General features: G+C 41.6%; 1 protein-coding gene across 3 annotated transcripts in view; it reads left to right on the top strand.

Annotated features, from left to right (window-relative positions):
- The first annotated feature begins 7,411 nt into the window (after nt 1–7,411).
- The window catches only part of FAR2 (fatty acyl-CoA reductase 2), a 137,478-nt gene continuing 118,093 nt past the window's right edge, over nt 7,412–26,796 (top strand). The window contains exon 1 of one of the 3 annotated variants that reach the window (XM_047740141.1): nt 7,412–7,774. The gene's annotated coding sequence lies outside the window, so the exon portion shown is untranslated. The remainder of the gene's footprint in view (nt 7,775–26,796) is intronic. The other 2 variants (XM_047740139.1, XM_047740137.1) reach the window with 2 other exon arrangements.

Genomic DNA, 26,796 nt, shown 5'->3' on the forward strand with positions numbered 1-26,796 from the left:
TAAATCTTTTTCCTTCTCTCTAAAGTACTTCTTTTAACATTTCTTCCAAGGCAGTTCTACTGGTGGAAAGTTGCCTCAATTTTCTTTGTCTGGGGAAGTCTGTATTTCTCTTTTGCTTTTGAAGGATAATTTTACACGGCATAGAATTCTAGATTGGTGGGGTTTTTTGTTTTGTTTTGTTTTTTTCTCAACACTTTAATTATTTCACTCTACTTTCTTCTTGCTCGCATGTTTTCTTAGAAGTAGGATGTAATTCTTATTGCTATTCCTCTACAGCTAAGGCGTTTTTTCCTCTGACTTCTTTCAAGATTTCTTTCTTTACCTGTGATTTTCTGAAATTTAAATATGAAATGCCCAATTGTAGTTGTGTGTTTTGTTGTTGTTGTTGTTGTTGTTTGGTTGGTGTTTGTTTATTATCAAACCTTTATCCTACTTAGTGTTTTCTGAGCCTTCTGGATCTGTGGTTTGGGTTCTAACACTAATTTGGGGGAAATTCTCTATCATGAATGCTTCAAAGATTGTTTTGTTCCTTTTTCTCTTCTCCTTCTGGTATTTCCATTATACATATGTTACACCTTTAAGTAGTTGTCCCACAGTCCTTTGATACTCTGTTCTTTTTTCCTGTCTTTTTTTTTTTTTTTTTCCTTGCTCTTCAGCTTTGGAAGTTTCTATTGTCAAATCCTCAGAGATTCTTTCCTCAGCCATGTCTCATCTGTTTATGAGCCCATCAAAGGACTTCATTTCTGTTTCAATGTTTTTGCTCTCTAGCATTTGTTTTTGTTTCTTTTTTTTTTTTTTTAATTTTATTTCTTTTCAGTGTTCCAGAATTCATTGTTTATGCACCACACCCAGGGCTCCATGCAATATGTGTCCTCCATAATGCCCACCACCGGGCTCACCCAACCCCTCACCCCCCTCCCCTCCAAAACAATCAGTTTGTTTCTCAGAGTCCACTTGTTTTTGTTTCTTTCTTAAATTGTCTACCTCTTTGTTTATATTATCCATCTTTTCTTGCAAGTTGTCTGCTTTTTCCGTTAAAGCCCTTAGCATTTGGGGGCACCTGGCTGGCTCATTTGGAAGAACATGCAACTCTTGATCTCAGGTTCGTGGAGTTTAAGCCCCATGTTGGGTGTAGAGATTTCTTGAAATAAAATGAACACTTAGAAAAAATTAATAAAGCCCTTGGCTTTATTTTAATCATAAGTTTTGTTTTTATTTTTGTTTTTAAATTCCTGGTCTGATAATCCCAACATTCTTGCTGTATTTGACTCTGGTTCTGATGCTTTTTCAGTGTCTTCAAACTGTGTTTTTTTGCCTTTAGTATGCCGTGTAACTTTTTGTTGAAAGTTGGGCATGAGCACTGGGTAAGAGGAACAGCAGTAAATAGACATTTAGTAATGTAATGATAAAAGTGTGGAGAAGGGAAGCCTTCTATATTTCTATGGTTATATCTCAGTCTTTAGGTGAAACTGTGCCCCTAGGCTGTGAACTTCACAAGTGCTTCTCAGTCCCTTCCCCTCCCCGCTTAAATGGGATAAGAGAGCTGGAGGGGCTGGAGTTGGGTAATTCCAACAGTTAAGTTAGGCTCAATAAAACCCCAACAGGTGAGGCTGTGAAATAATAGTTTCTGGTGAGGGTAAGCCTTGTTAAGAACAGAATGTTCTGGTGTATTTCAGGTGATTCCTTTTCCCCTCCTCCTGCTGGAAGTGCCAGGAAATTTTTGTCCAGTAGTCACTGTGAAGATCTGGTAGAGGAAGTAAAACACAAAAAAGTGTGCCACCCTTCCATTCCATTAGTGGGCCCCCTGGAGTTTTTAATTTAGAGTTGTCCACACTAAGTCTCCAGCAATTCATCAGTTATGGTTCAGATTTTCTTACTGGACACTGGTGACTTGGAGGTTTCCTCTCATTCGTTTCTACTCCTGTCAGTTACTTTTTATATCCTCTTGTCTGTTTCTCCAATTTCAGTGGTAGCTGTCTGCCCTGTGATTTCATTTCTCTGACAAATCTAAGAAGGGTTGTTTACTTTTCAGTTTGTTCAGCTTTTTGACTTGTTAGGATGGAATGACAACTCAGGGGATTCTTCTTGAACTAAAAAATTTGAAAAATGTATTTAAATAAATGCATGAGTGGGATCATATGATACCTTAATTTACATTTTAGTCTTTTTCTTTGTCCATCTGTCTTATGCTCCTTTCTAACTTTCTCCACAAGCATTAGTGCCTTTTAAAAGCCACAGTAACATGTTAACAACCTCACATGTATCCTTCTATGTTTTTCTCATTGCTTTCAGAGACCTATATGTCTATGTACACAAGTACATAGTCAAAGTTATTTGATATTGGTTTAACAGGAATGTGATCATATCACACATGTTTTTCAGCATGTTACTTTCTTCACAAACCAAACGTCTTGGAAATTAGTACGATTCAACTGACCTAGCTTTAATTTATTCTTTTTAATGTCTGTGTAATAGTCATTAGAGATAACATGGCTTTAATTTTTCAGCTATAATCCTTTTGCGTTCTCATAATAGGATTCTCAAGAGCATTCTTTTTTTTTAATATTTTATTTAATTCATTTGACAGAGACCACAAGTAGGCAGAGCAACAGACAGAGAGAGGGGGAAGCAGGCTCCCTGCTGAGCAGAGAGCCCGATGTGGGGCTCGATCCCAGGACCCTGGGATCATGACCTGAGCCAAAGGCAGAGGCTTAACCCACTGAACCACCCAGGCACCCCAAGAACATTCTTGAAAGATTCTTGATGTTTATGACCCAAGATTTAAGAAACCATCAGCTCAGAGTATACTATACTTGGAATCAGGAAATACTAGCCCACACCTGTTATGCTTTTAGTTATCGATAAAGGTATTATATAGTTTTTAAAGACCTATATATCTATATAGGAAAGAGAAGATAAGAAAAATTGGTAAGATCCATATCTAGCTGCTTCATAAAAGGTACAGATAATAAAAAACCATTTTCTTTATGCCAGAGAAACTCCTCAGTAGAGTAGGAAACAATACTCTGTTAGTGCTGACACTGCCACCTACCACCTAAGTGAGTGAGTGAGAGTAGCAGGATTTATTTTTTTTAAGATTTTATTTATTTGACAGAGATCACAAGTAGGCAGAGAAGCAGGCAGGGGTGGGAAACAGGCTCCCTGCTGAGCAAAGAGCCCAATGTGGGGCTCGATCCCAGAACCCCGAGATCATGACCTGAGCTGAAGGCAGCCTTAACCCACTGAGCCACCCAGGCACCCTGAGAGTAGCAGGATTTTGAAAGACCTCCAGAATCACACAGTCTAGCTTACATGCTCTGTATAGCCCCACCCCCTTAAACAGGTGGGACTGTGTTTATGATGGGTTTCACTCTTGGGACTGCAAAGTGAAGGCCCCAAGTCAGCTGACTTTGAGTTAATCCAAAGAGAGGCTATCCCAGGTGGGCCTCACATAATTGCAGCTTTTAAAAGGGTCAGAGATGTGAAGAGAGAAATATTTTCTTCTTCTGGCCTTAAAGAAGCAAACAAAAGTACTATGAGAGTGTACATGGTTAGGACTAGAAGATGGCCTCTAAGAGCTGGAAGCAAACCCTGGCCAACAGCCAGTAAAAACATGGGACATCCAGACCTGTAGCTACAAGGAACTAAATCCTGCCAGCAAACAATGAGAAGTTTGGAAGAAGACCCCAAGCCACAGAGGAGAGATCAAAGCCCAGGCTGACATGGGGCTCTCAGCATTGTGAAACCTTAAGCAAAGAACCCAGTGACTTCAGGTCTGGATGACTGACCTACAAAACTTCCGCATAGTTAATGGGTATTGTTTTAAAGCACTGAGTTTATGATAAATGGCTATACAGCAACAGAAAACTAATGCAGTGTCCAAAGACAAAACATGAAATCCAGGCTTTACCATGCTAAAGTAAGATAGTGGGACTCAAGGACTAGCTTTCTAGTTCCAGAATACTATATTTCTATGATTCTACTGAAGATGAAAATCAAACCTCTGTTTCCTTAATGCTATCAGTCAACAGAAACCGTTTGTGTTTAAAGAAAGAGCATTCTTTTGTAAGACTGGCTTTACTCACAACTTCCCACTTTACGGTGTCATTAGAATGATCTGACATATTACTTTGGGTCTGGCACAGGCTGGAAGTATTTTGCATATTACATAAAGACTTCCAGGCAGATTTATAAAGAAACTTTATGGGGTTTGAACAAAATGGTAAGTTCCTGAGCAATAGTGAGGGAGAAAAGACTTTTTGAAAGGAGAGGTCAGTCGTAATAGCCTATTTCTCAACATTGACCATGAACAACGATGGTTTTGAGATAAAACCCTGAAGCCTGCCCTCTAATCAGACCAACATAGAGCTGACTCTGTATTAGCAGGAGCTGACCATGTACGTGTGTGGGGATCCAGAACAACAGGACACATTTTACATAATCAGAACACTTTGTTGTTTTCACTGCACTTGAGCGTCTTGGAGAGTTGATTTGGCAAGACAGTGAAATCTTTAGCATGTCCCCTGCCTACCCCTTCAAAAGTGAATGAGAATTTTAAGATAACTTTATTAAAATATTGTCTCAGAAAGGTCGTGGTCTGTATTATCTCTTTTTCAAGAAAAAACAAAAAAGTATGTGAAATTCCACCACAGACAAATTTCTCCTACTCATTTCCTTGTGCTGCTGTAATAAATTACTGGGTGGCTTAAACTGTTAAAGAATTAACTATCTCACAGGTCTGGAGCTAGAAATCCAAAATCAAGGTGCGGACCATGCTCCCTGTGGAGGTCCTAGAGAGGAATCCTTCCATCTATCTTTTATCTTCTGGTGGCTGTCAGCATTCCTTCATTTCTTTGTTTTGTTGTTGTTGTTGTTGTTGCTATTGCTATTGGTGTTTGTCTCATCACTCCAATCTCTGCCTTGTCTCCACATCTCTTTTCCAGTATGTAGGGGTCTGAAATCCTCCTTTCTTTCTTTTATAAAGGCACTTAACATTGGGTTTAGGGCCCACCTGGATAATCATGATGAATTACTCTCAAGATCTTTATTACATATGCAGAGACCCTTTCTTCCAAATAAGGTAACACTCATGGGCTCCAGGGACATACATACATTTTTGAAGTCACCATTCAACCTATTACACTGCCTGTTTTTATTTTTACCTGTTTTGGGTTGAACCCTGCCCTTCTCCACCCACCTCCCCTATTATATGTTGAAGTCCTGACCCTCGTTACCTCAGAGTGACCTTATTTGGGAATAGGTTGTTGCAGGCGTAATAAATTAAGCTCAGAAGAGGTCATTAGGGGGCGCCTGGGTGGCTCAGTGGGTTAAGCTGCTGCCTTCGGCTCAGGTCATGATCTCAGGGTCCTGGGATCGAGTCCCGCATCGGGCTCTCTGCTCAGCGAGAAGCCTGCTTCCCTCTCTCTCTCTCTGCCTGCCTCTCCATCTACTTGTGATCTCTCTCTGTCAAATAAATAAATAAATAAAATCTTTAAAAAAAAAAAAAGAGGTCATTAGGATGAGCCCTAATCCAGAATGACTGTTGTCCTTATGAAAAGGGGAAATTTGGGCATCCGGGAGAACACTGTGTGAACATGAAGGCAAAGATTATATTTCTATAAGCCAAGAGAAGCCAAAAATTACCAGCATACCGCCAGAAGCTAGGTAGGAGGCCTGAAACATTCTTCTCACAGCCCGCAGAAGGAAGAATCCTGCAGACACTTGTTCTCAGACTTCTAGCCTCCAGAACTATAAGACAATAAATTTCTGTTGTTTCAGCCACTCGGTCTGTGTACTTCATTCAATATGACAGCACTAGCAGACCAATACATTATCTATATGTAAATGTCATTTTAAAAGGTGATAATCCAATTACAATTTTGTAATCTACAATAATGTTGCATTTTAGTTGCCAACATTCCACTGAAAGCATGTTTATTTTCTACCTTATAAATAATGTTATAATAAACCTGTAACTTCGTCCATAAGGCATTTCCCTTTTTTGGGTGATTTCCTTTGGATATATTCTAAAAAATGGGAATTCTTCATCAAAAGGTTCAGAACAGTAAGCATTTTTGAGTGAACATTTTATGCCTTGGAAATGTGTTAATAAATTGCTTTCCGAAGAGCTGTAAAAATTTACCTTCTATCCAGTGTGATGAGGAATTACAACATAGTCTCACCAACATTTGACAGTATCATTTCAAGTACTGTCATACACGTTTTGAGAATACATTCCGATTTATTCTTCAGTGGGGGAAGGGGTAACAAAAAAAAGTATATTTACTTGGTCCTAACTTTTCCTCTCCTTCTCTTGCTTTTGGACAGTCACCAGAGGAAATTAGCCACAGTGCCTTTAGGCTACACTTTGCTTGCTACATTTAACCAAAGAGAGCCCCATAGGAGAGAATTCAAGATGGGCATGAATTCTTCTTAATGCAAAGAAAAAAAAAAAAAAAAAAAAAAAAAAAAAAAAAAGCTCATTTCATTATCTCCATCCTTCATGAATTAAATTTTATTTATCTGTATGTCAATTGTTGTAATGAGGACCGTGAAGACAGCTTCTAGGGCAATGTTCATTTTGTTTTATCTTAACACACCGTATTTTTTGGGAATTTATCTTCCACCTTGTTCTAGGAAATAGGTTGGGCGTTGGCCCTCATTCAGCACTTCCCGAGCTGAGGACTAGGACGGCTGCACCCCCCGCCTGTCCGCCCTCTACAAGTCTTCCCTCACGACGGATCCAGTTTTTCCGTTTAAATATTAACAATGACCAAACCAAATCTGCAAAAGAGCTACCAGGCTAAGAAGCAAAACGTCTTATTATTATTTTTTCCTTTTCTTTTTAATCTGTCCAAGCGCTGCTGTTTCTGCAGCGCGCACCTCTGGTCCTTTCTAGTCTTCTCACCAGCTGCCCACTTCCACCCCGCGGCCAGACAACGCCTCAGGTCTGCCCTCCAAACCCTGGGTCTAAGTAGAGCGTGCCCCCACCCCCCCGGATTTTAAAAAGGACGTTGCGCTGGCCGGTCATTGCAGGGCGCCTCCGCAGAGTGGAGCAGATACAAGAGCATCCCTCCCACAGGGTGTGTGGTACCTACAAGCTTAGCGAACTCGGATTTTGAGGCTTTATTTTCTGTTAGGGTGGGTGGGGGGAAAGTGTGTCCTCCAAGCATTCAGACCAGAACCTTAGACTTTCTGCCTCTCTCTTCCCGCACCAACCCCCCACTTTCCTCCTTTCTCTCTCAAGGTGTGGGAGCTTTTCTTTCTCAGACCAGAGAGGGGCGCCTTTCTAGTTCCCTTTCCCCTTGCCCAGCTTAACAAAAAAAAAAAAAAAAAAAAAAAAAAAGACAGAAAGGAAAAAGAAATGGGAAGGAAAAAAAAAAAAAAAAAAAAAAAAAGCCCGGGAGTAATAGCGAGCATCTGTGCTGGGTGCTCAATGAATGGAAGCCGCCGGGCGGGCCTGCGCGCACCGTGCGGTCGCCCCGCGGCCTGTTAAGGGCCCTCGCCAGCCCCGCACCCTCCTCCCGCCGCGGGCTGAGGCTGCCGCCGCCACTGCGCCCCACGCCGAGGCCGCGGCGGCGACGGGGAAGGTCGGAGGGAGGGTGGTTTCCTCCCTCCCCACACCCAGTCTCGGAGCCGGATATATAGAGTGTCACGTTTGGGAGCCTAAAGCCGCGAGCGCTTTTCCCTGCGGCTGGAGTACTTGCCGGAGCCTCGGGGAAGGAGTGGGGTTCACGGGACCACCAGTTGAACCCCACCCGCGCCGGAGGAGCAGGTATTCCGGGGGCCGCAGCCCAGAGCTCACCGAGCCCACGCCTCGGAGGCCACGCGGGGCGGGGGCGGCCGGGGAGGCAGGCAGGCTCGGCGGGTGCGCGGGAGGGGCGGGTCCCCGCGGACCCCGAGGGAGGGTGGGCTCGGCCAGGAGGCGGGAGGGAAGCGGTTTGGAAGGCTCAGTCCTCCTGCGGTCGCCCCCCACCCCCAGCCGTCGGCCCGCGCTCTGGGCGCCTGCACTGCTCGCCGAGGTGGTGCGCGCTGGGGGTGGCAGAGGCGGCGGGCCGCGCCGGGCGCGAGAGGGTTAACGCGCGAGTCGCTCGGGGCAGCCAGGATGGAGGGAGGTAGGCGCCGGGCCGGGTCTGGCGGCCGCTACCTGAGGCCCTGGGGCTATTCCTGAAGTGAGCGCGGCGATTCCGGGCCACGTGTGGAGCGGCGCCGGGTCCGCGGCCCTCCCTGCGCGGGAGAGAGCCGGCGCGCTTTCCGGCCCCGCGGCGCGTGCTCGCTCGCCCCGAGCCCCGCGCCCGGCCGCGCGCCGGGACCCTCCCACTCCCTCTCCCAGCCCGGCCTCGCGCAGGCCCCATCCCCCGCTGAAGGGCGCAGGGCCGGCCCGGGTGGGGTCTGCGGCTGTCGGAAGTTTGCCACCTCTCCCTGTGGCCTGGGCGTGCTGGGAAGAGCCGGGGAGCAGGTACCAACAGACTCCAATTCGAGTAGATGGCTTGTAGGAAGGCTGCGTACACCCGGGGAGAGGAAGATTGCCCGAGGGGGCAATTCCATTCAATTAAAAGGATTAATAGCCAACTTAATCTTAGAAACCAGAGGAAAGCTACTCTCAACTACTACTCACCTGCCAGCCTCCTGTTTCATCTTGCGGGATGGGTAGAATTAATGAACGCTTACTCTTGGATGGATTAGGTACCTAGTGCGAGCAACCAGGTCCTGGAGGGATGGGTCTGCAGGAGCTTTGGCGGCTGGTTGAATCATGTGGAGTGCCCCCAGTGTACCATGAGCAAGGACAGAGCAGGGACAGCAGGGTGAACAAGAAGCTCGGGTTAATCGTACTTTTCTACTTGTTCGAAGTGCATCATGAGAAGTTTGACACTGGGAGAAAGGAGATTTGAGAATTACCCTCTGGTTTCAGTTACTCATCTCCCTACCCCCATTTATATGAGCTGGAGATCTGGCTGAGAAGCAAGCCTATTTAGTCTGAAAGGGCAAAGAGACTAAGTAAAATTTTAAGGCAACCACTCTAATTGGCAAGACCAGGCTTTTGGCACCGCGCACATTTAGGGATAGTTGTGTGTGAGACTTCCAGGAGATGGCTATGAGGTTTTACCAGCCGACTCGGGTGTTGAAGTATTTCACCTGTAGTGTTTCTCGGAATGCTGGTCTTCAGAGGACCCTTTCCATTTCTTTCTTTCTTTCTTTTTTTTTTTAAGATTTTATTTATTTATTTGACAGACAGAGATCACAAATAGGCAGAGAGGCAGGCAGAGAGAAAGGCAGAGAGAGAGAGGAAGGGAAGCAGGCTCCCTGGTGAGCAGAGAGCCCGATGCGGGGCTCGATCCCAGGACCCTGGGATCATGACCTGAGCCGAAGGCAGAGGCTTTAACCCACTGAGCCACCCAGGCACCCCGGACCCTTTCCATTTCTGAGGGCATTTTCTGCACCTGCTTTTTAAACAAATTCCTACCTGACTCCTACACTACAAGTTGGTAAATCTTGCAGTGAGGTATTTCTCCTTTGTCTGAAGGAGGGAATGTGATATCTAATTACAGAAGAGGGAGAAGCTTTCTTTAAGGGGGTAAAATTCAACAAAAGAGCTCATATTTGGGTATCCCGTTGGGGTTTATAAGGAATATATGGTCATCGTGAACATCTCACCATTTGCTTCCCTGTCATCTGAAGATGCATTTTGAGTGTATTTCTGGCAACATCTGGGCAGTCTTAAGAATTCTTTGGTTTTTGCATTTACTCGCATGCAGTCATGAAAACCCACTCGTTCACAAGCTCAGTCTCCAGAAAGATCATGCACGGGAGCCAGCATGCTCGTTCCTGGCATTGTGGGCTCCGTGAGAACATTTTTTACTCTTGAAGAGGCATTCTTCATGCTTTATTTTGTTAACAGACCACATTAAGAATCTGAAAAAAAAAAAAAAAGCTATGGGATATGAAACACAAACACATGCACATTAAGAAAAAATTCTGCCTACATTTTCAGAGTTCACAGCCTCCCTGATACCAAACCAAATGTTAGATGTGTGGAGGCCCTGGGCAGGGCCAGCCTCACAGAAACGCAAACTGTGCAGTCACACGGGACTCTGAACTTTGAAGGCCCCCGCACTTGGTTTAAAGTTCTGCTGTCATTGTCAGCTCTCAATAATTTGCAAAGAAGGAGCTCCAAGTGTTCATTTTATACTAGATGCCGCAAATTCTGTAGCCAGGCCTGACCCCAGGTTAACAATCCTGTTCTAGAACTTACTGAATAACGGGGTTGTGATAATAGTGATCCTACATTTTAGGTGACTTCTCCAACACAAACCTGGAAGTTAGCCACTTGGTGCCTATATCATTAAGGCCCTCTTTCTCATGCTCAGTTTCCTTATTGACTGATTCAAGATAACAATGTCTACTACTCTGTTCACCTTAAAAGGTTGTTGTGAAGATACACTAGGTAGACAGATCATTGTGAAAACGTCTACATTCCTTGAACAGTTCTATGCTAACAAATATAATACTGTTATAGGCTTAACTTTCCTGTTCCATGTTTCAGAAGTAGCTTGAGGAAGGTTGGTGGCAGAACTTTCATAATAACCCTTGTATTTTGGTGAGGAAGAAAATAAAGCAAAAAGTAGCTAAGGTATTCAGCATTTTAAATATTCCTTAACAACCGTTATTTGGACAACATTGGAATTGGCAAGTAAAAGACAGACTAACTTCTTGGGTCCCAGAGATACTTCCTTAATTAGATGGGTGTTTGGGTCTAATTCATCCAAAAATCAAGTGATAAGAGACTGAGTTAATGACTGAAATTTTCTTGTTTCACGTAAGTTCTAAAAATCCATATTTCCAAGTCTTGAGCAAGTCTTTCTTCTAAATATTCTAGGAGATCCCTAGCAGTATAAAGGATGCCCAGTCCTTTACCAAGTTGTCTTTACCTCTTTCAACACTAGAGGAGGAGATGAGAAACTTCAGGCAAGTTCTCTGTCCCCCACTCTCCTCCCTTAACTACTCTTTATCCCAGCTTTCATTTCCAGTATGACGGCAACACACTCCAAAATGTTGGGGAAGAAAGCAGTGAAAGAAAATGAGTCAAATCCCCAGACTTAAGTGTTAAAATGGGGGCACTACAGGTGCCGGACAGAGACTCCTTTCGTACAACTATGTACAACTCTGTGGAGGCATGCTGTGTACTTTTGGTTGTGAAGTACCAGGTCCTGTACTCGACAGACTTATGACATCATTGGTCAGACAAGCTGTAAAGATAAGGTGTTCATTAACAATAGTAGATGAGTTGTTACAAGGCAATATAAGAGTACACACCAAATGAATGGTACAGAATATAAGTACAGTGAGTTCCCAAGAAGAGAATAAATTGAGATGGCTAGTGAAGCTTAAGAGGACAGCTACAGGAGACGTCCCTTAGAGCCCTGCTCCCCACAGAGGTGAACGCATGCATCTTCTGGGTGATCAGTGTGCAAAAAACAAAAATCTGGGTGGTGCTAAGTTTTCATGTAAGGAAAAGGCAGCAGATAAAACTATCAGAGAACTTTCCAATGGTGAGCTTCATTCATGTAAAAATAATAATTAAGTCTCTTCTGTGACCAGACACAGTGCCAATTTTTCCACAGTTAGTGCTGAATAAAGCAGATACGTTCCCCATCTTGTGGAACTTATGGACATTTAAAAAATAAACATGTAATAACAAATTGTTGGAAGTAGAATGAAGAACAGGGTGCAATTAAAAAAAAAAAAAAGGGCAAAGCAGGAGAGGTGCCTGTGTGGCTCCGTTGGTTATCATCCAACTCTTGATTTCCGTTCAGGTCATGATTGCAGGGTTGTGGGATTGAGTCCCTCATCAGGCTCCCAGCTCAGCAGGGGGTCTGCTTGAGACTCTCTCTCTCTCTCTCTCCCTCTGCACCTCCTCCCTGCTCATGTGCATGCTCTATTTCTCTCAAATAAATCTTCAAAACAAAACAATGGGAACTGGTTCAGATTTGGTGTTTTGGGAAGGTCTCTCGGACAATGAAAGATTTAAATTGATATTTGAAATAAGAATAGGGCTTAGCTTGGGAAAAAAGTAAGAAAAAGCAATCTGGGTAGAGGAAGTAGCAGATGGGAAAGCTGTAAGGAGAGGAGAAGGCTGGAAATATTCAGGGGTCAGAGAGGAAGCACATGCGGCTAGAGTTTGGTGAGGAGATGGCTGAGAGGCTGGACATGAGTGTGGGAAAGTAGGCAGGACCCTGATCATGCAAAACCTCACAGATCTTGAAAAAGATTCTGAATTTTATTTTGATGGGAAGCCATTGAGGACTTTGAAGCCAAGGACCATTAATTTATGTTTTGAGGAACTCTTTATGGATGCAATAAGAGCAAAAGACAAGAAGGATAAAGGGTTACAAGAAGGAAGACCAGTTAGGGCAGAGTGCCAGTGACTGTTCGGACAGGGAGGGTGGAGAGAGGTGGACAGACTTGACATGTATTTTGAAAGTAGAATTGCTAGAACTTGTTGATAGATTTGATATAAGAGGTATATGAGGCCAAAAGAAGTGTAAGAATGAATTGTTTTGGTAGATACTGCTGAAAGTTTATAATCCAAAGCAGTAGACTCATGCCTATGATTTAAAGTTGCTACAAAAAACAAAAAATGAAATGGAAGCTGGTAACCCTGCCTAGTATGTCTGGAGAATATACCAGACTATTGGTGTAGAGGTGAGAGAGTGGCAACACACCATCATTTGCTTTTCACACCATCATGTGTACTGTTAGGGTTATTTTTAAACCATCACGTATTTTATCACTTCTTAAAAAGTTAACAAATGTGGCTGTATTTGCTGGCTTGAGCACATGACTATAATATAGGGTCATTTCCTAAAAATGACAAAAATTAGGAAAGAAAGGTCTGCTCCTTACCAAAGTGGTTGGTTCTAAAACATAATTCACTTCCCTACTTAAAACCTTTCCATTTTTTCCTCTTGTTTATATCAGTGTTTCCCAAAATGTCATCTGGATCATTAGTGTTTTGGCATACGAATAACAGTTAAGTGAAGGAAAGGAAAAAAAAAAAAAGGTTTCCTAAGAAAGTTTGAGAAACACTTGACTTAACCTAGGTAAGCAGTTTTATTGCAAAAATCCTCAGAGCCTTTAATTTACAAATGCATGCTAAGAATCAAGAAAGAAGGGATATTTTATGACACACTTCCTAAACTTATTTGACCTTGAAATGCTTTTTTTGGCAGAACATCTAACAGTCAGCATTCAGCATACCACGCTTTGGGAAATGTTGCCCTATATTAATAGAGTAAACCTTTTAACGTTGACAGCTCTCTATTATCCATCAGCTTCTCTCATCCCTTTCATGCTACTTAGCTGGAAGGAAACAGGAGATCAGAACTGACTCTGTTAATAGGCTTTAAATTCATGATGAACCTATTTTGCTATATGGATAAGAGATAAAGAGATATTCATAAGCAAGACCCACAGTCTGATGAATAATAAGTTTTTATTTGTGTTTTGCTGTTGTTGTTTGATTTCTATGTTCATGGCAAGGCTACAGGCAGGCCCTCCCTGAGGTCCATTCTGTCAAGTCTAGATTTACACATGAGGAGCCATAAGCATAGTCAGTGGGGAAGACTTCACAAGACTATCTTGTTCCATGGTAGGTCTGGGCCTTATTTGATGTTCGTAATGTATCTCTTACAGGGCAACACAATGTGAATGCACAGGGTGTCTGTAGGAGCAATGATTTTGCAATGAATTTCATATATCTTCTTTCCAGGACCCTAGTGTATTTGCATGGGGGTGGGTTGGAGGCAGGAATGCAATCTATGACCAAAGAACAATGCAACCAAAAGAACAGTAGAGAAGAAGAAAGTTCATATAGCTATGGACTCTGATCTTGTGCTCTAGCCCAGGGGTGGGCAAACTATGGCCTAAGGGCCAATCTGGCCCCTGCCTGTTTTTTATATATCCCTTGAACTAAGAATGGTTTTTATATCTTTCAATGGTTGAAAAAAAAAATCAAGAGAAGAATAATGTTCTGTAGCACAAGCCAATTATATGAAAAACAAATTTCAGTGTCCATAAATAAAGCTTTATTGGAGGGGCACCTGGGTGGCTCAGTGGGTTAAAGCCTCTGCCTTCAGCTCAGGTCATGGACCCAGGGTCCTGGGATCCAGCCCCACATTGGGCTCTCTGCTCAGCAGGGAGCCTACTTCCTCCTCTCTCTCTGCTGCCTGCCTCTCTGCCTGCTCGTGATCCTTCTGTCAATAAATTAAATGAATCTTTTAAAAAAAAAAAAAAAAGCTTTTTTGGAAAACAGCCAGGATCATTATTCTATCTATTCATCACATTATATATGAACTTGTGTGTTCTACCCAGTGAGTAGTTGTAACCGGCAAAGCCTAATGCATCTGGCCCTTTACAGAAAATGCCTACCCTTGCTCTAGACATTAAATTCACTGGCCATAATTTTAATAGATTTGTTTTTCATTTGTTTTCCATATTAAGGGGTAGTCTTAGTTCATTCAGGCTACCATAACAAAGTACCATAGACTGGGTGGTTTATAAAAACAGAAATTTATTTCTAACAGTTAGGGTGGCTGGGAGAGCCCACTTCCTGGGCTCATAGATGTTGCTGAGGCTGAGGCCTATTTTTCTTCTAGGAGTTTTATGGTTTCAGGATAAGAGATGTTTAATCCATTTTGAGATTATTTTTGGGTATGGTGTAAGAAAGTGCTTCAGTTCCATTCTTATGCATGTAGCTGGTCAGTCTTCCCAATATCATTTATCAAATCTTTTCCCCATTGTATGTTCTTGCCTCTCTTGTCATAGATCAATTAACCATACAAACACGGGTTTATTTCGGGGCTCCCTATCCTATTCCATTGTTTGCAAGTGTCCATCTTTTCATTGTAACCTCACATGGTGGAAGGGGCGAGGGAGTTCTCTGGAGTCTCTCTCTTTAAAAAAAAAAATGTTATTATTGAAGTATAGTTGACATGCAATGTTATATTAGTTTCAGGTGTATGACTTAGTGATTCTACAGTTCTATACATTACACAGTGTTCACCATAATTAATGTAGTTACCATCTGTCACCATACATTATTACAGTAATGACTATATTCCCTGTGCTATACTTTTCAGGCCTGTGACTTATGTATTGTATAACTGGAAGTTTGTACCTCTGAATCCCTTTCCTCTACTTTGCCCATCCCCCAACTTCCTCCCCTTTGACAACCACCAGTTTGTTCTCTGTATTTATGAACCTATTTCTGATTGTTGTTTTTGCTTCTTAGATTCCACATATAAGTGAAATCATATGGTATTTGTTTTTCTTTGCCTGACTTATTTCACTTGGCATGATGTCCTCTAGATCTATGCATGTTGTTGCAAATGGCAAGATTTCATTCTTTTTCATGGTTGAGTAATATTCCATTGTAGACACACACACACACACACACACACACACACACACACCCCTTATTTAGCCATTCATGTATCAATGGGTGCTTGGGTTGCTTCTGTATCTTGGTTATTGTAAATAATGCTGCAATAAACATAGGAGGTATATGTATCTTTTTTAATCAGTGTTTTCATTTTCTTTGGGTATGTACTCAGGAGTGGAATTACTGCATCGTATGGTATTTCCATTTTTAATTTTATAAGAAATCTCCATACTCCATATTCCAAACAAGGGAGTTCTCTGGAGTCCCTTATATATGGGTACTAATCGATTCATAAGCGTTCCACCCTCACAACATCATTATCTCCTAGAGGTCCTATCTCCAAACCATCACACTGGGGAGTAGATTTCAACATATAACTTTTGGGGAGACTCATACATTCAGTCTATAAATTGTAAATTGACTTCCTAGAAGCTCCATTATTATTGGCAATGCTATTTGTTGTCTGACTATGGTAACTAACGTTACATGCCAGTATGAGAAGCAGAAGATAGTGTGGAAGGTAGTCACTTTTGAGAGTTACTCAAACATTTGAACTCCTGTATACAGGATGGGCACTCAGATACACATAGTGACAGCCCCAAGAAGTAGGGAGGGTAATTACCTCTGTTGAACTCTACTACCTCTGAGCACAAATTTACTATAGAGTATCACCTTCAATTTTTATTTCAACAATGAGGCAAATCTATTATTTATGTGCTGGTTTTATGGATATTGATGGTTTCAGGATGATAGTCTTAGTTTAGGGGTAACAGAAATATACATTTTATTGTCCCCACCCTATACTTACTGAATCAGGATTTTTGGCACGACAATCCCCTGGGGCTTCATACATAACCCGCACAGTTCAGATACAAAATGTGGGAACAATTGATCCAGGTATTTTCCATGGGACTTAGAACCAGAAGATTGGGGGTTCCTGGGTGGCTCAGGGGGTTAAAAGCCTCTGCCTTGGGCTCAGGTCATGATCTCAGGGTTATGGGATCGAGCCCTGCATTGGGCTCTCTGCTTAGCAAGGAGCCTGCTTCCCTTCCTCTCTCTCTGCCTGCCTCTCTGCCTACTTGTGATCTCTGTCTGTCAAATAAATAAATAAATAAATCTTAAAAAAAAAAAGAACCAGAAGATAGGATACTTGAAGGCTGGTGCTTGGGTTTATTACCGTTATCATGAAATCCTTCCAGGTCAGTGTATTCAGTGGGCATCAAACAGTATGAAATATGGGCTCCTCCCAGGCACACTGAGCAAGAAATTTTTTTTAATGGCTAACTCAGAGGCTTACCTTTAAAAAAAAAAAATTGATTTCAGATAACATCTCAATTCCGTAGGCTTTATTTTTTTAACTTTAACACCTATACCAATGCAAAGAATATTATATATTTCTTTGTGTAGTCAACAATGTGATTAAATAGACAGTGAAAAAATTGTTCTCAGTATAATTATCAAACACTAAGAATAGCACATGTGTATTGTTTTCATCATGGTTTATTTTAAAAGTCCTAGATAAGTTTGTATCCTTAACGTCTGTAGTCCAGCAAAAGCATTTCCAAGCTGTCATTCACAACATGTGGTCCCTGTGGCTTTTGGACATACTATTTTTTGTTGTTGTTTTTGAGGTATTTTAACATCCTAGGCTCCTCCAGACATGGCCTCAAACCACTGAGGCACCCATTTGAGGCAAGGAAGGGAAAGCAAAGACTTCCCTATGAATCTGTGTGGAGAAAACAAGACCGTGGCCTCTCCCACCCTCTCTGTGTTCTTCTACCTCAGCTGAGGAGTTGTTGGGTCAGTAATATTTGTTGGTGAATAACAGGATGACTGCAGGAGGCAAGATTCATATTTCCTGAACCAAGAAATGAGAAAAAGTCATTGTGAAAACACTGTACATTTTAGATCATTAAAAAAGAAAAAAGAAAACAATGCTTTATTTATCACAGGTCAGTGAGAGGATATATCTCATAAAGATCACACAAACCCTGGTATCCGTGAGGTCAGGATAGATGGAAATTAGGAAGCCCGTTAAATTCTGTGTCTGGTCCCAATACCTTTGAAACTATTTAAGTCCTTCTAGTGGAGTTAGATCTGCCAAAGCACAACACTGCCCAGAACCTGGAGGAATCTGCTGGGAGAATTTGATAAACTAACCAAAAGAAGCTGTGTATAACAATTCAGTATGTGTGTATGTATTGGAGGTTTTGCTAATTATTTTCAAGAAAGGACATTTAATATTAAAAGATGTGTGGATAGTAACAGCATAGGTTTTTTTCCCCAATAAGAAAATCATCTTTAAGATGGACAATAGTCATTGAATAAAACTAGAGCCATTTATCGAAAATGTAAGAGAAATTATCCCCTTAATTTCACACAAAACCCAAATGTAAACCAAATAAGTATTAATGAAATCAATTTCCGGTCAGTCTGTATATTTTTTATTTCTTTTACAGCATAGCTGTTGTTTCATTCCGAATTGAATCGTGTTTCAGTTGTATTGTGTTTATGCAAGACCTTCAGGACGTATGTGCCCTGAAGATGAGCAGATGAGCTAAACGATGGGACTCGTTCCCTTACCGAAAGACTTGGAGAACCTTGAGGTCCACTCCTGAGACTGTTCTCGAGGTGGTGGGAATCTCTGATGGTCTGAAAGGGTTAACTTCTCTCATCCAAATGAGCAGTTGTACTTGTCAAAACCCTCTCCCTAGCAGAATTCTGACATTGCCTCTCATTTTTCCTCCTACTATTTTGGTCCAGTCCTGCCTGCAGCAATAGCTACGCAAGTGCCACTGAGTGCATTACAGATCACAGGACCTCACATTAGGTAAATGTAGGTCTCACTTTCCGAAGGACAGAGCAAAGCTTTCCCAAATTAGATTTCTGCAAACTCTTAGACTATATGTCCAGCACATACCACCCCATCTTATCTACCATACAGAGTGGGCACTTCAGATAGCTTTGCCTTAACTGTTAACGAATACTCATTAGTTAACTTATTAGCTAATTAATAATTACTACTAATAATTAACTAATACTCATATTCTAAGTGTAGATTGTCTGAGCACCTTCTCTATATGGAGTCCAGGACCCGCATTTTGTAGAAATGGAAAGCCAGTCCCAAAGACAGAGTGACCTGTCACACATCTACTTAATGGATGAATGAATGTACACTAGTATCCAAATCTTATGAACTGCAAATCCCATGACCATTTCACTCATTTATGCCTTCATTCATTCATTCATTCATTTATTCACATGATTTTTGGAGTGTCTGCCATGTGCCAGGCAGATGCCTAGCTCTGCAAATATGATGATGAGCAAATTGTAGGATCCGCCTTTACACTTGAGTGCCTCCTACTCTTTGAGCAATGTTTAACCAGTTGTAGCTTTGGGGTTTGTGATCTTCGCAGTAAAGATCTTCAGTGTAAAATATAAAATACTTGCATGTTTTTATTTCCCCCTCTTCACCCTCCAAACCAGCCCCAGTCAATAACTTAGCTTCTCATAGTCCTGCACAGGTAATGTCAACTTAATTATGCTGGCAAATGGAGTTGAAATGAAACACTAGAAATTCCACAGGGAAGAGAATGAGAATTTTCTCCAAGGAAATGATGTTCTTCATTGTTCACCACAGGTGAGCACTGATCAGTCTGTGCTTCTCTCCTCACTGTTATTCCCTCTTTCCCCAAACCAGGCTGTGGACTGAGTTCCATCCTCAGGCCTCCCCTTTCCTTTGTGCCCCTGAAGAGAGACATACGTTCTCTTTGCATTTTAAGTAATTAACTGCTAGTCACTGCAGAAGAAAAGATAGGGGAAGAGAAAAACCAACCCATGGGGGAAAGTTACAAAGTTTCCAGAATGATACCTTTGAGTCTTGGCAGAGGACAAGTAGTTGCTAACTTCCTCTGAGATGACAGGTGAAATTGTCTTTAGCCATTATCTGTAGCCATCCATCTTTATTTCTAGAAGAGAGATAAAAAAAATCCCCTGCCTTAAAAATCTTTACGTATACTCTTAAATCTGGATGAATATGGGCATTTATCTGATGAAGGGACTTTTGGCTTTCAACAGATTCTCTAAGAGGTCCTGACTAAAGCGTGATTGGAACCACTGCTTTAGGAATAATCCGGGGGACCATTTTACCTCTTGAAAGTACTCCAGACCCAGGCCACTGCCAGGTCAGAAAAATCCTCTCTGAGGATTCTTGCCAGGGTCTCCAGAACTGTTTGGGAGGCTTAGGTGCTCACGTTCCATCTTCAGTGCATCCCATGACTCCAAGCATTACATTGCTTCAAAATAGGAAAAGGATCATTCCCTTGCATAACGCCTTCCATTATTCTTCCTTCCCTAGAGCAGCCTTACCAAGTGGGTGAGCTGCTAGTTGAAGTAGTGGTGGAGTGGGCAGCAGGTGTCCCTATTGCAGAAGAGCCTTTAACCCCACCGTCCCTTCCTGTTATCTGGCTGGGTATCCAGAGGCACGTTGCTTCCCCTTTTGGTTTTCCCAGCGTATTAGTTCGCTTGGGTTGCTGTAACTAATTACCACAAACTGAATGGTTTAAATAAAAGAAGTGTATTGTCTCACAAATCTGGAGTCTAGAAATTCAAGATCCAAGATCAAGATGTCAGCAGAGTTGGTTCCCTCTGAAGGCTGTGAGGGAGGGAGCTGTTCCAGGCCTCTTCTGTTGGCTTGTATAGCTGTCTTCTCCCTGGGTCCTCATCTCCCCTCTGTACATGCATAACTGTGTCCAAATTTCCTCTTTTACAAGGACACCAAGCATACTGGAGTAGGGACCCACCCTACTCCAGTAACACTTCACTTTGACTTAGTTACATCTACAACAACCCTATTTCCAAGTAAAATCACATTCGAGATATTAGTGATTTAGGACTTCAATTTATGAGTCTGGAGAGTACCCAGTTCAATCCCTAATACTCAGGAAACTGACACTGGACTCTTACTTACACAATGGAATATGGTAATGAAACAATTTACAAATCCATTCTATGTTACTAAAAAAAAAAACAAACCAATATGCATTTTTATGTATGAAGTGATAATGAACATAAGTAATGGTTATTGCCCTTCACCAAGACTTTCTTCTCCATGTAATTTTTATTATTTTTATACCTTACATGTGGAAAAGTAAATATGTCATCAATATAAGGTTAAGACTCTCAAGCATCTCTCAGATTCCAGCTTCCAGATCAGAAGAACAAAACATCACGGGCATCCATACACCCTCTTGATGCTCCCATGCAGTCCTTTTACTCCACCTCCCCAAACTAACCACTAGACTCCTGACTTCTAAGTTATAGATTAGCTTTGCCAGTTTTTGGAGTTACATAAAAGAAGTCCTATAGTACTCATTCTTCTGTGTCTGGCTTCTTCACTCAACATTGTATCTCTGAGATTCACCCAAATTATGTGAATTTGTAGATTTTTCATTCTCATTTTTGTGTGGCGCTCCATACCGTGGCTATACACATTTAATTTTTTTGCTCCACAATTGATGAACACACATGTAGTTTCCACTACAGAGTGGAAACACTCTCACGAATGTCTTTTGTTGAATGTGTATATGCATTTCCAGAAGGTATACCTAGGCATGGAACTGCTTTACGTAGAGCATGTTAATGAAATACGCCAAAGAATTCTCCCAAGTGACTGTGCACTTTATACTCCCAGGGGCAATAGTCAGAGACCCCATTGTTCCAGATCCTTATCAACACTTCTTTTTTTTTTTTTTTAAGATTTATTTATTGAGAGAGAGAGCATGAGAAGGAGTGGCAGAAGGAGAGGGAGAGAATCTCAAGAAGATTCCATGCTGGGGGCACCTGGGTGGATCAGTGGGTTAAACCTCTGTCTTCGGCTTGGGTCATGATCCCAGGGTTCTGGGATTGAGCCCCACGTCAGGTTCTCTGCTCAGCAGGGAGTCTGCTTCTCCCTCTCTCTCTGCCTGCCTCTCTGTGCCTACTTGTGATCTCTCTCTCTCTCTCTCTCTCTGTCAAATAAACAAATGAAATCTTGAAAAAAAAAAAGATTACATGCTGAGTGTGGAGCCCAAAGTGGGGCTTCATCTCAGGACTCTGAGATCATCCCTGAATCATGATCTGAGCTAAAACCAAGAGTCAGACACTTAACTGACCACATCATCCAGGTGCCCTCAACACTGCTTGTTTTTTGTCCTTTTCATTTTAGCCATTTTTGTGGGAGAGTAATTGTCTGGCATTGTGGATTTGTTTGTCTTTCTTTGGTGACTGACAAGACTGCAAATCTTTTTTGTATACTTATTGGCCATTTGGATTTCTTCTCTTGAGAAGTACCTAAGTCCTTGCCCACTCATTTTTCTGTCTTTTTCTTAATTAGGTGTGCATATACTTTATATATTTTAGATATATAATTCCTTTGTTGGATACACGTATTACGAATGTCTTCTGACTGAGGTTTCCTTTCTTAGTCTCTTAATTTTTTTACTTTTGATGAACCCTGCTTCTTAATAGAGTCCAATATACTAGTATTATTCTTATATAGTTAGTGCTTTTTGTCCACCCACAGATCAGAAAGATGCTCTCTTCTAAAGGCTTTATTGTTTTACCTTTTGTACTAAGCTCTGGTATCCATCTGGGATTAATTTTTATATGACATAGAGAAATAATGCATTTTCCAATTGGATGTCCAATTGACTCAGCACTATTTGTTAGAATTCGGAGTACCGTTGCAAATCAGAGGACACAGTAGCAGTTTGGACACCTCAGTTAGAATGAACACATTTAAGTATAAAATCATTTAAAACACATCTCCCTCAGGCACCTGGGTGGCTCAGTGGGTTAAAGCCTCTGCCTTTGGCTCAGGTCAAAATCCCAGGGTCCTGGGATTGAGCTCTGGGCTCTCTGCTCAGCAGGGAGCTTGCTTCCTCCTCTCTCTCTGCCTGTCTCTCTGCCTACTTGTGATCTCTGTCTGTCAAATAAATAAATAAAAATATTTAAAAAAAAGTCTCGCTGTGATGACATCTGAAGCCCATATGACTATGAATATTTGAGAACCTGTTAAGGTCAAAGTATTTATTTAACCTGTGTTAAGGTAATAAATAAGTATTTATTTAAAAATAAATATTTATTTAACCTGTGTTAAGGTCAAAGTATTTGACCTGCTTATTTGGACCTAATTTCTGGTGTAACGGGCTAGGTAAAATAACATAAATTTGTTTATTTCACACTCAAAAGTCAAAGTATAAGATTTAAAACAAATTTATATCTGAGATATGGATGGGAAAAACTACTATATTAGTAGAATGACAAGTTTATAACCCAAGAGTTTAAGGAACAAAAAGTCAAAAGGCTTATCTTTAGTTATTAAGGCAGATAACAAAGGGCTCACCTGTCTTCATTGAACTTACACATTAAATGTCTTACTGGTTACCCAAACTCACGTCAAGATACAAGAGACCTAGAATAATGAAAAATTGAAGGAAAGAAGATTAATTAGGTGGCCATCCATTCTTCTATGTGTTCATTCAACAAATATTTATGTGGTGATTACTATTATGTATTCTGTCAAGTCCTGTGAATATTACGAACAGTAAAACACAGTCACTGTCCTCAGGATGTTTGCAATCCAGTGGAGAAAGACCAATAAGTCATCAATTATATACGATGTGTTATGAACAGGGGATCTGAGGTTTGGGCAGATGAGACGTTCAACTCAGCCCAGAGTCGGGGGAGAATTGGGAATGCTTCCCAAAGGATTTAAGACTAAGCCTTGCCCAGTGAAGGGTAGGGCAGGATGAAGCTTTATGGCCACAGCGTCTTGTCTACAAATGTGTATGGCATGACCTCTGGCGCTAGTCCACAAGCTTAGTGATCTGAGACAAATGGCTTGATCTGTGCTTTAGTCTCCAATTTGTAAAACAGGGTTTATAATAGAACATACCATTGAGTTCTTGCACTGATGCCTGAATTAATGCATGTGAACCATCTGGAAGACTGTTGATACAGAGGGAGTGTTTGGTGAGCCCAGTTATTGTCCTGTGCAACAGTTAGAAAGTTAAAATGGGTTGTGAATCTCTGGAGAAACAAAGAGGTATTATCTATAGCATGAATCCAATGTGAAAGCTGAGACAGAGAAAGAAAAGACCAGAACTGTGGAATATAGACTCTCATCTGATCCTGGTCTGAGCACTCAGTGACTATGTCTGCCTTAGAACATGACTAGATTATCTGTATGGTCCCTTTCAGCTCTCGTGGCCTATGATTTTGCAGCTCCTGCTGACAGAGACTCAATACATATTCTTTATTCTTGTGGACTAGAAATGAAAAAAATAAATAAAATTTTGATTCTGAGTTTTCCAGACTGGGTGAGCAGTGATAGCATTTCAAAAGAAGTAGGCATGTCATGAACAGATTGGTGTGTAGAGACTGGGAATGATTGGGCACCAATTCGTGGAGAGAATTTTTAGGAGAAATTTTAATTCAGTGTGGTGGAGAGGCAGTGTATTTCAGGAGTTAATAACAACCACAGAAACAGGAGCCTGGTTGCCTGGCCTGAAAGTTTGACACTTTCTAGCATGTTACTTAAGTGCTCTACATCTAAGTTCCTTCATCTATAAAATGCAGACAAAATGCAGGCTGCACCAAGCACTGTTGCCATTTGTAGGTCAAAATGGTTGAGTTTTGGCAATTCCATGTGGTTCAACCTATAATAGATACTTCCTAAGGGGCTGTACTGAGACATAAATGAGTTTGTGTGTGTCACCTGCAAGAGACCGTGCTGAACAGAATAAGGTAACAGAAGTATTTTCTTTATTATTAGTGCTCTTTGTCTGGTCCATAATCTCCCACGCCAAGTTTCATTGGGCCGGGACAATTAGGCAGTGTGTGTGGTATGGCTGTGTATGTCTCTTTCCCGAGTATATGTTTAGGCAGTCATGAGGCCTTGGTTAGGCCACTCATCCATAAGATACGATTGTGTGCACCTTCCTTGAGGGAACCCACTGCCATTTTGCTTGTTTCCAGCACTTTCCTTGGTTTCTACTCCATAAGGAAATTTAACACCAAAGTTCCCAGGTTGAGGCTACCTTCCTCTCCCTCTTCTTTTCTCCTCCAAACCCCACCAACCCTCCCCAGCCCAGTCCTTGGCATCCATGGGCCTAGGGTCCATCTCCCTCTTGTAGCGTAGGTTCCAGCCCTGCACCATCTGAGGGCCCTCTGCATTCCAGACATCATGCTGGTCCTGCACGGAGGGTGAGAAGCGGGGGGACACCCAGGAGCAATCTGGGTAGGAGAGCCAGAAGAGGAAAGACCTGAGAGGGGGGTAAAAGGAGCCCAGCCAACCATAAGCCATGAACTGGGGAGCGGGCATGAGGCAGAGACTGCCGGGGAGCCACGCTCTGACTGCATGACTTTTGCCGGGTATTAGTGGGTCTCTATAAAGAGGATCCAACAGAACGTGAATGGAGATGCAGAGAGATGTTAGATAAGTAGCAAAAAGAAAACTAGAACATGCCTTTCCTGAGTAAAAGTGGTACTAGTACAGAATCTTACAAAATCGTTTACTGGCTATTGTCCAGTGTCACCCATATATTAAGCATGATTCACATTATTGGGTTGATCTATGTCCTGGTTTATGACTTATCTTTTTACATTCTTTTTGGTGTTTTTTGAAGGACAGATGTTCTTACTATTAATGTTGGGGAATTTACCAAATGTCTTCTCTTTGTGTTGAGATTTTTGTGTCTTTAAGTAGATCCTTCCCTACCCACTTCATTTGTGAAGCAATTAGCTTGTGAACACCTCCTCAATTAGACTGTGCTCTCGGACTCAGGGTTGTCATGATCTATTCCCTTTTGTTGGTGTCAGCATGATGAATGGTGTATTCACACAAAGGATGGAAATACTCAAATGACGAAATGCAGGTTAAGAAATAATGGCTGATTAAAATCACTTCTACTGTTTACTGAATCTTTGACGAGTCAAGCTACTGTGCTAGGTAGCCACTTTATAACACTATTTCGTATCAGTCCTGGGGATTGCAGTTTACAGATGAAGCAAATAAGGCCCGCCCTGTTTAAAATATAGTCATTAGGGTTGGGGCACCTGGGTGGCTCAGTGGCCTAAGTCTCTGCCTTTGACTCAGGTCATGATCTCAGGGTCCTGGGGTTGAGCCCCACATTGGGCTCTCTGCTCAGCGGGGGGCCTGCTTCCCTCTCTTTCTCTCTGCCTGCCCCTCTGCCTACTTGTGATCTCTTTCTCTCTCTGTCAAATAAGTAAATAAAATCTTTAAAAAAATATAGTCATTAGGCAAGCATTAACGTAAAAATACAGTCATCACTGAAGCATAACTCTAGTCAAGAGAGACACTTCCTACTAAAAATCTATTTTGAAGGGTGCTTGGCTGGTTCAGTCGGGAGAACACACAGCTCTTCATCTCAGGGTCATGAGTTCAGGTCCCACATTGGCCATCGAGCTTACTTAAAAATGAAAAAATTATTTTGAGAGCGAGTCTGAGGAATGCTTTTGGTGTTGAAACACTTCCATTGGTTGGATGTAGTGGACATGCTTGTATTGCGTATCATCAGATTTTCCTGAAAATCAACGAGAAATGATTCTGTATTCATTTTTGATTGGCAGTTTCTCAGAACAGAATTATGGATTTGTCTTTATCCCCAAGAGACCATTTATAGAATAATTGTGCTAGTAGGTAAATATTTGAAGCCTTGGAGAGGAAATTGGCTGTTGAGGATCGTCTCCTTGCAAATTCAGTATCTTTGAGTTCCTAAAGTTCTAATATTCTAATATAGAGTGGTTGAGGAAAAAAAATAGAACTGAGAGTTATCAGGTGTTTCTGTGTTCTAGATGTTGTTATATAGGAAAAGCAGGAACCAAATGAACACCTGGTGAAAAGTTTTGTGTTTGTTTTTTTTTTCCCACTCACAATAGGAGTTAAGAGACTACTGTTTATTTGATCAAAATTTAAGTCTTGGCTCTGGCACTGGAATTGGCCTTAGCCAAATCACTCCATATCTCAGTTCCTCAGTTCCTACCTCTCTGGGTAATAACACCTACACTATTTACCTCCCAGATGGTTGTGAAAAAATATTAAAATGTGCACATGAAATGCTTCAAAAACTGTTAAGATAAAGTGTAAGATCTGACGCGAGTTGCAACTGTTAATAGTAAAGTAGGATTGATAGCATATAAGACTAGCAATTTTGTAGTGCTGTGTGTGTGCAGGTTCTGATGTCTGTATGTATAATTTTGTACACAAATAATGACAGTAAATAATAACAATAGTAACTCTTTCCATTTGAGTTCTATTTTACACTCCTTGGAAGGCTTCTACATCAATTACTTCA

Source organism: Lutra lutra, chromosome 8, assembly GCF_902655055.1.
Source record: "Lutra lutra chromosome 8, mLutLut1.2, whole genome shotgun sequence".
In the NCBI taxonomy this organism is placed as follows: Eukaryota; Metazoa; Chordata; class Mammalia; order Carnivora; family Mustelidae; genus Lutra; species Lutra lutra.